The following is a 10,886-nucleotide window of genomic DNA, read 5'->3' as shown; positions in this document are numbered from 1 at the left end:
TCACTCTCTCCCATCACCAAGAGGAGTCCAGGAGGTCACTCTCTCCAATCGCCAAGAGGAGTCCAGGAGGTCACTTTCTCTGATCCTGCTGAGAGGCTGATGCCATCCCGCTCTCACTGCTGTGCCAACGCTGCCGAATCACCATAAAAGGTTTTAAAGAAAAGAGGGGGACAAAATAAAGAAATGGAGCAAAAGTGAAAAGAGGAAAGAATGAAAGCAGATGGGAGTGGATAAGCCCTGAGCTCAGCCCTGCCTGTCCTCCCCAATGTGTGATAAATCCCATTGGGAACAGAACACCACAATCTCACATCAAAGGGCCTATACAGTTCAGTGATTAGTTCATTTCAGATAAAAAGTAACAGCAACCTAATGGATTCTGAAGTTAGTTTCTGTAAATTATGTCATTTTCCCATAGTCACAAATACTGCCCAGACCCTGTCGGCAGAGGATGGAGGAGGGAGAGAGGGGGTGGGTGGTCTGCGAGCCACTCAAACCAGGTCACTTCAATGTTAGATAACAAGGTGTTGAGCTGGATAAACACAGCAGGCCAAGCAGCATCATTGGAGGAGAAAGGCTGACGTTTCGGGCCTAGACCCTTCTTCAGAAATGGGGGAGGGGAAGGGGGTTCTGAAATAAATAGGGAGAGAGGGGGAGGCGGATCAAAGGTGGATAGAGGAGAAGATAGGTGGAGAGGAGACAGACAGGTCAAAGAGGCGGGGATGGAGCCAGTAAAGGTGAGTGTAGGTGGGGAAGTAGGGAGGAGATAGGTCAGTCCAGGGAGGACGGACAGGTCAAGGGGGCGGGATGAGATTAGTAGGGAGGAAATGGGGGTGGGGCTGGAGGTGGGAGGAGGGGATAGGTGGGAGGAAGGACAGGTTAGGGAGGCAGGGACGAGCTGGGCTGGTTTTGGGATGCGGTAGGGGGAGGGGAGATTTTGAAGCTTGCGAAGTCCACATTGATACCATTGGGCTGCAGGGTTCCCAAGCGGAATATGAGTTGCTGTTCCTGCAACCTTCGGGTAGCATCGTTGTGACACTGCAGGAGGCCCAGGATGGACATGTCATCTGAGGAATGGGAGGGGGAAGTGAAATGGTTCGCGACTGGGAGGTGCAGTTGTTTATTGCGAACCGAGCGTAGGTGTTCTGCAAAGCGGTCCCCAAGCCTCCGCTTGGTTTCCCCGATGTAGAGGAGGCCACAACGGGAACAGCGGATGCAGTATACCACATTGGCAGATGTGCAGGTGAACATCTGCTTGATGTGGAAAGTCTTCTTGGGGCCTGGGATGGGGGTGAGGGAGGAGGTATGGGGGCAGGTGTAGCACTTCCTGCGATTGCAGGGAAAAGTGCCGGGTGTGGTGGGGCTGGAGGGGACTGTGGAGCAGACAAGGGAGTCACGGAGAGAGTGGTCTCTCCGGAAAGCAGACAAGGGTGGGGAGGGAAAAATGTCTTTGGTGGTGGGGTCGGATTGCAGATGGCGGAAGTGTCGGAGGATGATGCATTGGATGTTCATTTATTGTGTCTGTAATGAAGGTAGAGCGACAGGACAACAGTGACATCTAGTGGCAGGGACACTTGGACAGAAAAGACCTTCAAAATCTAGCCTCCTCCTTCCCTGTATGTTTATTCAAGAACAAATATTAGCTTACAAAGTGCCCAAGTGAATTCACAGGATAAAAGCCAAGAGAAATAAATCTGTGGACATTACTCCCACACAATCACGTACACCAGGGTGGCTTTCATTTGATAACTGCAGCCAAGTATCCTCCCTGTTACAAACTGATCCAGATCAGCAGCTGCTGTCCAATGATAGCAGCAAAAAGCATGTCATCAGGGTTCTCGAACCAAAAGTCTCATTCCCTCTATTCCATCTCTCCCCGGCTGATGAAGGTAATTCCACTGTGTACACAAAAGACTGTTTCCAGATGAGCTCCAAGAAGTCTCTGAAGTAGTGGAATTCATAGAATTGAAACATAAAAGATAGGAGCAGGAGGAGGCCATTCGGCCCTTCAAGCCTGCTCTGCCATTCTTCATGTTCACGGCTGATCGTCCAACTGAGTAGCCTAATCCTGCTTTTTCTCCATAACCTTTGATCCCATTCACCCCAAGTACTATATCTAGTCACCTCTTGAATACTTTCAATGTCTTGGCATCAACTACTACCTGTGGTAATGACTTCCACAGGCTCATCACCGTTTGGGTGAAGAAATGTCTCCTCATCTCCGTCTTAAATGGTCTACCACAAATCCTCAGACTGTGACCCCTGGCACTGGACACACCCACCGTTGGGAACATCCTGCCTGCATCTACCCTGCCCAGTCCTGTTAGAATTTTATGTCTATATGAGAACGCTACCCCCGTCATTCATCTGAACTCTAGCGAAAACAATCCCAACCTAGTCAATCTCTTCTCATACATCAAACCTGCCATCCTCGGAATCAGCCTGGTAAACCTTCGCTGCACTCCCTCAAGAGCAAGAGCATCCTTCCTCAGAGAAGGAGACCAAACTGCACACAATAGTCCAGGTGTGGTCTGTTTAACCCCATGTTTACAAACTGAAGTGTTAGAATAAGCTGTTTTTTGTCATTATCCCTCCATATTTCATCACTTTTTTTCCTGAAGATTCATTCTTTGTGTCTGGGCGTCAGTGGCGAGGCCAGAATCTGAGGAGGATGGTGGTGAGTGTTCCATCTTGGTCACCATGGAAATCTGTGTGGAGAGGTTTCTCCCTGGAGCTGTTAGGGAGATACTTTCATCTGCACTGATGGAAGAACCATGATAGAGAGAGACTTCCCACTCAGATTTCTGCATGATTTGGGAGGAACCTTTGAGGTGATGCTGTTCCCACTTTTATAAGGACGCTCATTTCCCCATTTCAGACCCAACCTTCCCGGTCAGCAGACCTGACTCCCCCACATCCCCATACCCCTGTTCTGACACCCAGCCTTGACTTCCCCCACTAGGCACAGTTTCTCACACACATCTCAGCCGAACCAAGATATTGCAGACTTACCTGGACCCTTTGCCACCTCATCTACTGGCATCTGATCCACCTGGTGCCCTACCCATTTGGCACCCTACCCCCAGCTAGCAAGGATCCTATCCAACTGTCACCCTAAGTACCTGGCATCCTACCCACCTGGCACCCTACCCACTTGGTAACCTACAAACCTGATACTCTAATCACTTGGTACCCTACACACCTGGCACCCTACCAGTTGGCATCCTACCCACCTGATGCCCTACCATTTGGTACTCTACACATCTGGTGCCTTACCCACCTGGCACCTTGCACACCTGGTGCCCTACACTCCCTAAGCCCCACATACCTGGTATCTGACACACCTTGCACCCTACCTTATCCCTTTCTCATGGCACCTTAATTTCACCCTTATCTTACATACATATTGTTTAACAGCAGCTGTCAAAATATCTGTGATTTAGGACATTTCAATGTCAGAATACAGCGGCTGAGGAAGAGGCACATGGTCTGTCTTCCCCTGATAGCTCTGTGCTCCAAGAGCGCTGACAGGGTGGATGTACAGGTCCACATGCCTGAGGGAGTCCTGATCAGAATCTCCTGTCGGAAATAGCCCTCTGCTGGATGTGCAGGCTGGGTGGATTGGCCAAGCTAAATTGCCTGTAGTGTTCAGGGATGTGTAGATTAGGTGGGTTATAGGGTAATGGGCCTGGGTGGGATGCTTTGAGGGTTGGTGTGGACTTGTTGGGCCAAAGGGCCTGTTTCCACACTGTAGGGATTCAATGCTTCTAAATATGGAGACAGCCAGATAAATGCAGCCCCCTGAACCATGTGGCACTGGCTAGTCAGCTGGGAAAAATGGGGCATGATTCTCAACATCAGCAGGAGGCACTCAGATTCTGCAATTGGACAGTGAAATGAGAATCTCGCCATTGAGCAGCGAGAGGTCTATTTGTGTCTATAGGGGTGACCTGTACCTGGCCATGTAAGGAGGCTTGTACGTAAACATACTAAGCGGCCCATGCCTGCTTACAAGATGGCAGACAGAAGTTAAGCAAAACTAAGCAGTCTGCTCACACAGTGGAATACAATGGTACCTTTGAACAGAACTGTTACAAGGTCAATAAAGGAACGCTGTATATTCCCATTCAGGACAGTTCTGATAAAAGAATGCCTTAGGACAGATAAATGACCAATTCCAGCTTTATTAATAAAACGGTGATTGTCCCAATAAATAAATAACTTCAGGTGCTAGATTAGGTCCTCAAGCAAATGCAAGGACAACAGGTGAAGTAATTTTGTAGTAATAATTGCCTCTTTGAAGCTACCAGCAATATTAAATAGTTTCTAGCAAAAAATGCTCTAATCATAGAAATTGGTTTCAATACATAACCAGGATATAATACAAGCCTTAAAAAAATTTAAGCACAGATGTAAAGATTAACTAGCCTTAGGAGGCACCTTCTCTTATGCCCTGACAAGATAGATTGATCACAACCCATAAATTACAAATTGCTGACAGTCGAAGTAGTTGTATAATGTTACACTTCTAATTAATTTTATAACAGAAGTTAACTTATAGCAATTAATTAAAACTAACTAACTTTTATTTTAACATTATGTAATTGGGACAGTGGGAAAATAAAAAGAGTAACTGAATGTGATAAAAGACAGCACCAAAACACAACGGGTAATAGAATTTGAGCTGTCCTTACAGATAAACAAGCCTGAGAAAGACCCGAAGGAATGTAGCCATTAAACTTTTGGAATGCGAATGAATAGGACGCATGGGAAGATCCCAAGGCCTAGAGCTTACAATGTCCAGCTAACACCATAAGATCATGAGAACCTGGGCTGTCCACAGAAGTCCCATCACTGATTAGATGTCCCACAGGATTGGGTGCTTGAATTAAGGGGAAGGACAATGGCTACATTTTATTTGATTACTGTAACACAAAATGTATAAAGTGCTATATTTCTTTGTAAAAGCAGAGGGTGTGTCATTGATCTACCTTATGAAGCCAGATTTGGGGAAGATCCTTGGCCCTCTCCTTGCATAAACTAATTTCTGCTTGAATAAACATCTTCCACGTGCCTAAATCCTGCCTGCCTCCTGAGTCTTTATCCCGGGTCGGGAAAAACGCTCCTACAGTGTCCATCTTGTGATATGTGTTATTAGTACCTATCTGGGTGAGATTAGCCTGGATTTATTAGAACTGACAATGAACAATAGGCATTGTAACTGCGGCAATGAACATAAAAATCCAAAGATTACCCACCCTCAGTGTACGCATACAAACGTTGATATTTTTATTCAACCTATGTAGCTATATTAAAATGTCATTGATGAAAATAAAGGAGGTGTATATTAGGGCTGTTGCAAGTGCTCCATTGAGAATGTTTGTTTGAACTGCTCAGACTTTAAACAGCTCACTTTCTTTGAAATGAAAGCTCCCATCGAGCATCAATACTCTTCTCATTTTCTGATAATCATTCCACTGCTCATGAAATTTGAAATTTTCAAGTTGTTTGAGACCCAGTAAAATGAATGACCTGTGAAATCTGCTGGTTGTTGAAATAACTCCACAAAGGCTGATATCCCATCACCAAGACACCCTTAATTTACACGCGGAGAGTCCTTGGCACTGGTCCTGCTCCCTCAGAGCCAGTTCTGATTGTGTCAGAATCTCTGACACTCCTGTTTCTATCTGTCAGCCAGGGATCCCTGATTGGAACTGATTAACAGCCCCAATCAGGGAACTCACATTACACGAGGTGCAGAGATAGTAGGAACTGCAGATGCTGGAGAATCTGAGATAACAAGGTGTAGAGCTGGATGAACACAGCAGGCCAAGCAGCATCAGAGGAGCAGGAAGGCTGATGTTTCGAGCCTAGACCCTTCTTCAGAAAAGGGCCTATAAGGTGCGCCTGGCTGACCTCATTCCAGTCACTGCAGAGGTGAAACATGCAGATATGAACATCAGAGGGAACTGTGGTATTTGAATAGTAATTGGTAAAAACCACTGATGATGAAACCCAGTAGTAAAAGCTGAAAATAAATCTTAGAAACATTGAGTCAGTATATACAGACAGAAACACTTCTGTCGGTCCTTATCTCCCTGGGAATCGCCCAGTCTCGTCCCATTCTCCTACTCACTCCTCACATCCATTATCCCTTGCCTTTGTTCAGGCACACCATCTCACTTCCTTTGAAAAGATATTTCAGAGTGTTCCTCAACAGCTTATGACAAGGCAGCTACATTTTAATCATCTGTTTTGTGAAAATAATCTGAAACCCCTGCCTTCTCCTTGTTGTGTTACCGATAGTGGAAGAATCCATCACTAACTATTCTACTGAATCCCAGAACTGTCTTCAAGACCTCCAAAAGGTCAGGCTGTAGCATTCTGATCAACTGAAAACCTTTAACATCTTGAATCTCTCTTCATCCCTGGTAACATCCAATGAGTCTTTACTGTACCTTCATCATCACATTTATATCCTTGCTAAAAGGAGGCAGCAGAAAACCAAAGACAGTTCTCCAACTACAACCCAAGTCTTTGCGCAATTATCCTATCGTCACCTTTCTTTCTCACACCTAATGGCCCAGCCCCAACAGTCCTCTGTGATAAAGATTTCCACAGATTCATTACCTTCTGAGCAAAGAAATTCCTCCTCACCTCTACCTTAAATGGGCAACCTTTTCTTCTGAGGTTATGACCTCTGGTCCTAAACTCACCCTCAAGGGAAAGAACATTTCTGCTTCTGCCCTGTCAATTCTCTAAGAATCTTGTACGTTTCCCTATTTTTATGCTCCATTTCCTTTGAAATAATGACCAATATTCCATTTCCCTTCTGTATTACCTGCTGAAACTGGTGCTAATTTTTCTATGACTCCTGAACAAGGACTCCCAAATCTGGCTTTCCGCAGTCTAATCCCATTTAAATAATATTCAGCCACTTTATTCTTCCTGGCAAAGTGCATAACCTCTTGTTTTGACACATTGTATTCCATCTATCACATTTTTGCCCACTCACTAACCTGTCTATACCTGCCTTAAACTTAGTTCTGAAGAAGAGTCACACTGGACTTGAATCATTGATTGTGTTTCTCCACAGATGCTGCATTTCTCCAACATTGTCTTTGTGAGCCACCTATATACCTGTGCAACCTCTTTGTGTCATTATCACCACTCGCCTTCCCAACAACATTCCCATTAATTCTCTTTTACTTCTGCTCAGATCTCCAAGATCTGTGCACAGTAGTAACTTCCAAAACTGGAGCCAATGTTTCCAACCCCATTGTCTCCCTGATCGCTATGTGCAGACTCTAACGGAGGCTAATGAGTGACATCTCATCAAACACCATCGAAAATCCAAATACATTACATCCACTGCATCCCCTTTACCTATCCTGCTTCTTACTCCTCAAAGAATTCTGTTGATTTGTCAGGTATCATTTCCCCTCATGAAGCAATGATAATCACATAAACATTCTGCTAATATTTCTTTTATAACAGACTCTAACATTTTTCCCAATAACAGATATTAAACTAACAGTTCTAAGGGACCTTTTTGCCTTCTTTGCTTTTTGAGTAAAGAGAGTACATTGGCAGTTTTCCAATCCTCTGGATTTTTTACGGAGTCTAAGGATTTATGGAAAATTACTACCAGTTCATCCATTATTGCTGTAGCTGCTTCTTTCAATATCCTAGGATATTTCCCGTCAGATCCAGGGGGTTCATTAATCTTCAATCCCATTAGTTTCTGTACTTTATTTTCTCTAGTGATAACTTGAAGTGGGACAGGTAACTCTGGAAGAACAGTAGTAGCTGCTGTGTGATGCTGTCTGACCTGCTGTGCTTTTCCAGCCCCACCCCTGTAGACTCTGGCTTCCAATATCTGCATTCCTTATTGTTTCCAAGTAGTAGCTGCTGTGTTTGGAGATGGACTGGGCCGGTCTCCTGGAATCAACACAATGTCCAACATTTACAAATAAATTATGAAAGAATCCTCCAGCTTCCATCCCTTTGGCACACATCCAATGCCCCATCCATGCCAACTGATGCCTCAGGCCCTATCACCTTCAGAACTTCATGCCAAGCTATGCCCCTCTCTCCACCTAATGTGGTTGTAACACCCTCGCCACCAACAACAGCTTAATACCAACTCGATCTAATTCATGCAGTTTTATAAAACAAAGTTCTCTTCTGTGAAGACCGACAAAGAACCATTGCAGGGGGCTTGTCCTTGGTGGTGACCTCTGACTGAGTTTCTGCTGCCTCTGTCTCTATCTCCAAGTCCAAATCCTCATAGTCCTCAGGGCTGGTTCTCGAGCTTTTAGGGAGCAAACATTCCCATCCGGGTGCCAATGGTGGTGCGTCAGGTGAAGCAATCATTTCTGTGGAGAGTTCCTGTCGATTGAGATGGTCAACGTGTTTTTTTTTGGCTGTCTTCTCTCAAGTTTTAGTCATGTTTGACACCTGTCCCTTTATTTTAACAAATAATCCCATGGACAGCCATCACCAAAGCTCCTTATGTGGTCCATAGCTCCCAGTTTAGAATCTCTGACTAGCCAATGCCCATCATGGCCTCTTTGCTGGGCATTTTGTCTTGATTCAACTTCACTGCTCAAGATTGTGGAAGTCAGGCTTTGCCTAGTCAGAAGGCTCTGTTCCACCAATAGTTCCATCGGGACTACTCCTGTCATTGTATGAGCCATTCTACTATTGTTGAATAGGAAATGAGCAAGTTTCCTTTCCAAAGAGCCTGCAGTTTATTTTTTCACTCTCCTTTCCAATACCTGGTCTGCCTGCTCAGCCAGAAGGTTTGAGGACAGGTGGTAGGCTGCTGTGGGGGTGTTCCTTACCCTGTTTGTCTTCATCAAAGTCTGAAACTAGCCCCCAGCCTGGGCTGGGAAATAGGATCCCACTGCCTGTTACAAGGACCTCAGGAATACCATGCTATTACTACAGGATTGGTGGAGTTATTTTTTGGGGTTGTAAGAGGTAGTTGAGGGCATTCAGTGTACCTAGATCCATTTTGAATGGGCACCAATAAGGGTTGCATATTGAAGGTTGCGTCACATATAGACAGGATGGTTAAAAAGGCACACTTGCCTTCATTGTTCAGTCCTTTGAGTACAGGAGTGGGAAGTCATATTGAGGGTTTACAGGACACTGGTGAGGCCTCTTCTGGAATACTGTGTCCAGTTCTGGTTGCCCAGTTATAGGAAGGATATTATCAAACTGGAGAGGGCTCAGAAGAGATTTACCAGGATGTTGCCAGGTGTAAAAGGTTTGAGTTATAAAGAAAGGCTGGATAGGCTGAGACTGTTTTCACTGGAGTGTAGGAGGTTGAAAGGTGACCTGGTAGAAGTTTATAACAAATGAGAGTGGGGGATTTCAGGACGAGGGGGCACATTTTTAAGGTGAGAGGAGAGAGAATTAAAGAAGACAGGAGGAAATTTTTTTACAGTGAGCATGGTACTTGTGTGGAAAGAACTTCCTGAGGAAGTGGTGGATGTGATTACAATTACAATATTTAAAAGACACTTGGATAAGTACATGAATATGAAAGGTTCAGAGGGATATGGGCCAGGAGCAAGTAGGTGGGACTAGTTTAGTTTGGGATTATGTTCGGTGTGGACTAGTTGGACCGAACGGTCTGGTTCCATGCTGTATGACTCTGTGACTCTGTGTACAGCTATAAATAGCCTATGAAATCTGCATGTCCCCATATCCAAGGTCTCTGTGCCCATTCCCATGTGTGCATTGAGGCTGCTAATGAGGCATTCTGATTTTCCTGGCAGGTTTTGCACTGTGTGACCAGGTTCTCCATATCTGTCTCTGTGCTAGGCCACCAAACATAGATCCTTGAGAGTATGAGATAAACAAGGTGTAGAACACAGCAGGCCAAGCAGCATCAGAGGAGCAGGAAAGCTGACGTTTCGGGTCTGGACCCTTCTTCAGACCCTTCCCACTATCCTTGAGAGTGTCCTGATTTTAAAAATACTTCGAGATGTAGGGTTTTCAACTCTTCCACAGGACATCCTTGTGGTCCACCTTTAGAATGATATGATGTAGCTTCACCAATATAGTGTCCTTTTGGGTCCAATATTTGCTTGGCCAATACTGGGAGAGAATGTCCATGAAGTTCAAAATCATGATGACTTCATCTATCTTTGGAGGTGGCAGTAGGCTGGTGGGTAGTGGCAGAAGGCACAGGGCATCCACATTGGTTATGTGTCTCCCTGGGCAATGTCTGAGGTATACTTCTAAGTAACTGATAGTAATGCCCAGTGTTGGATCTAAGCTGATACGATGGGAGGAATCACCTTGTCTTCCTTGAAGCCCAGTAGATGTTAGCCATCGGTTACTACAGTGAAATGCTGACGTACTGCTGGAACCTTTCTCACTATGAATACCATGGCCAAACCTTGTCTTGACAGGATGTAATCCATCCCCATCAAACCTGTACCTGAGGTATGCTACTTCATTTACACGGAACATACAGTTTTTTCCATTTTTGCCAGATGCGAGATGCAGAAATAGCATTACAAATCCTCCTCAAAACTCTCCACATGTTCCTTTGCCGTAACCCCTGAAATTAAAACATCATCTGGATAGACTGCCACTCCATTCACACCCCTTGCCTGGATGTTCTCCATCACCCTTTGAAAGCTGGCACAAGCCAAAGATACACAAAAGTGAGTGAACTCATACAGTCCTTTGTGAGTATTTATGGTGACATACCTCCTAGGTGACACCTCAAGCTCGAGTTGGAGAGAGGCGTGACTCACATTCAGTTGGGAAGTATGTGACCACCCCAGTCAGCTTTGTGTACAAGTCTTCTGTGTGTGCCACAGGATGTCTGTCTAAGCTAGAAGCTTTGTCGGCCTAATCCCCACAGG

This window comes from Rhincodon typus, chromosome 20 (genome assembly GCF_021869965.1).
Source record: "Rhincodon typus isolate 14 chromosome 20, sRhiTyp1.1, whole genome shotgun sequence".
NCBI lineage: Eukaryota > Metazoa > Chordata > Chondrichthyes > Orectolobiformes > Rhincodontidae > Rhincodon > Rhincodon typus.
This window is presented reverse-complemented; position numbering follows the sequence as displayed.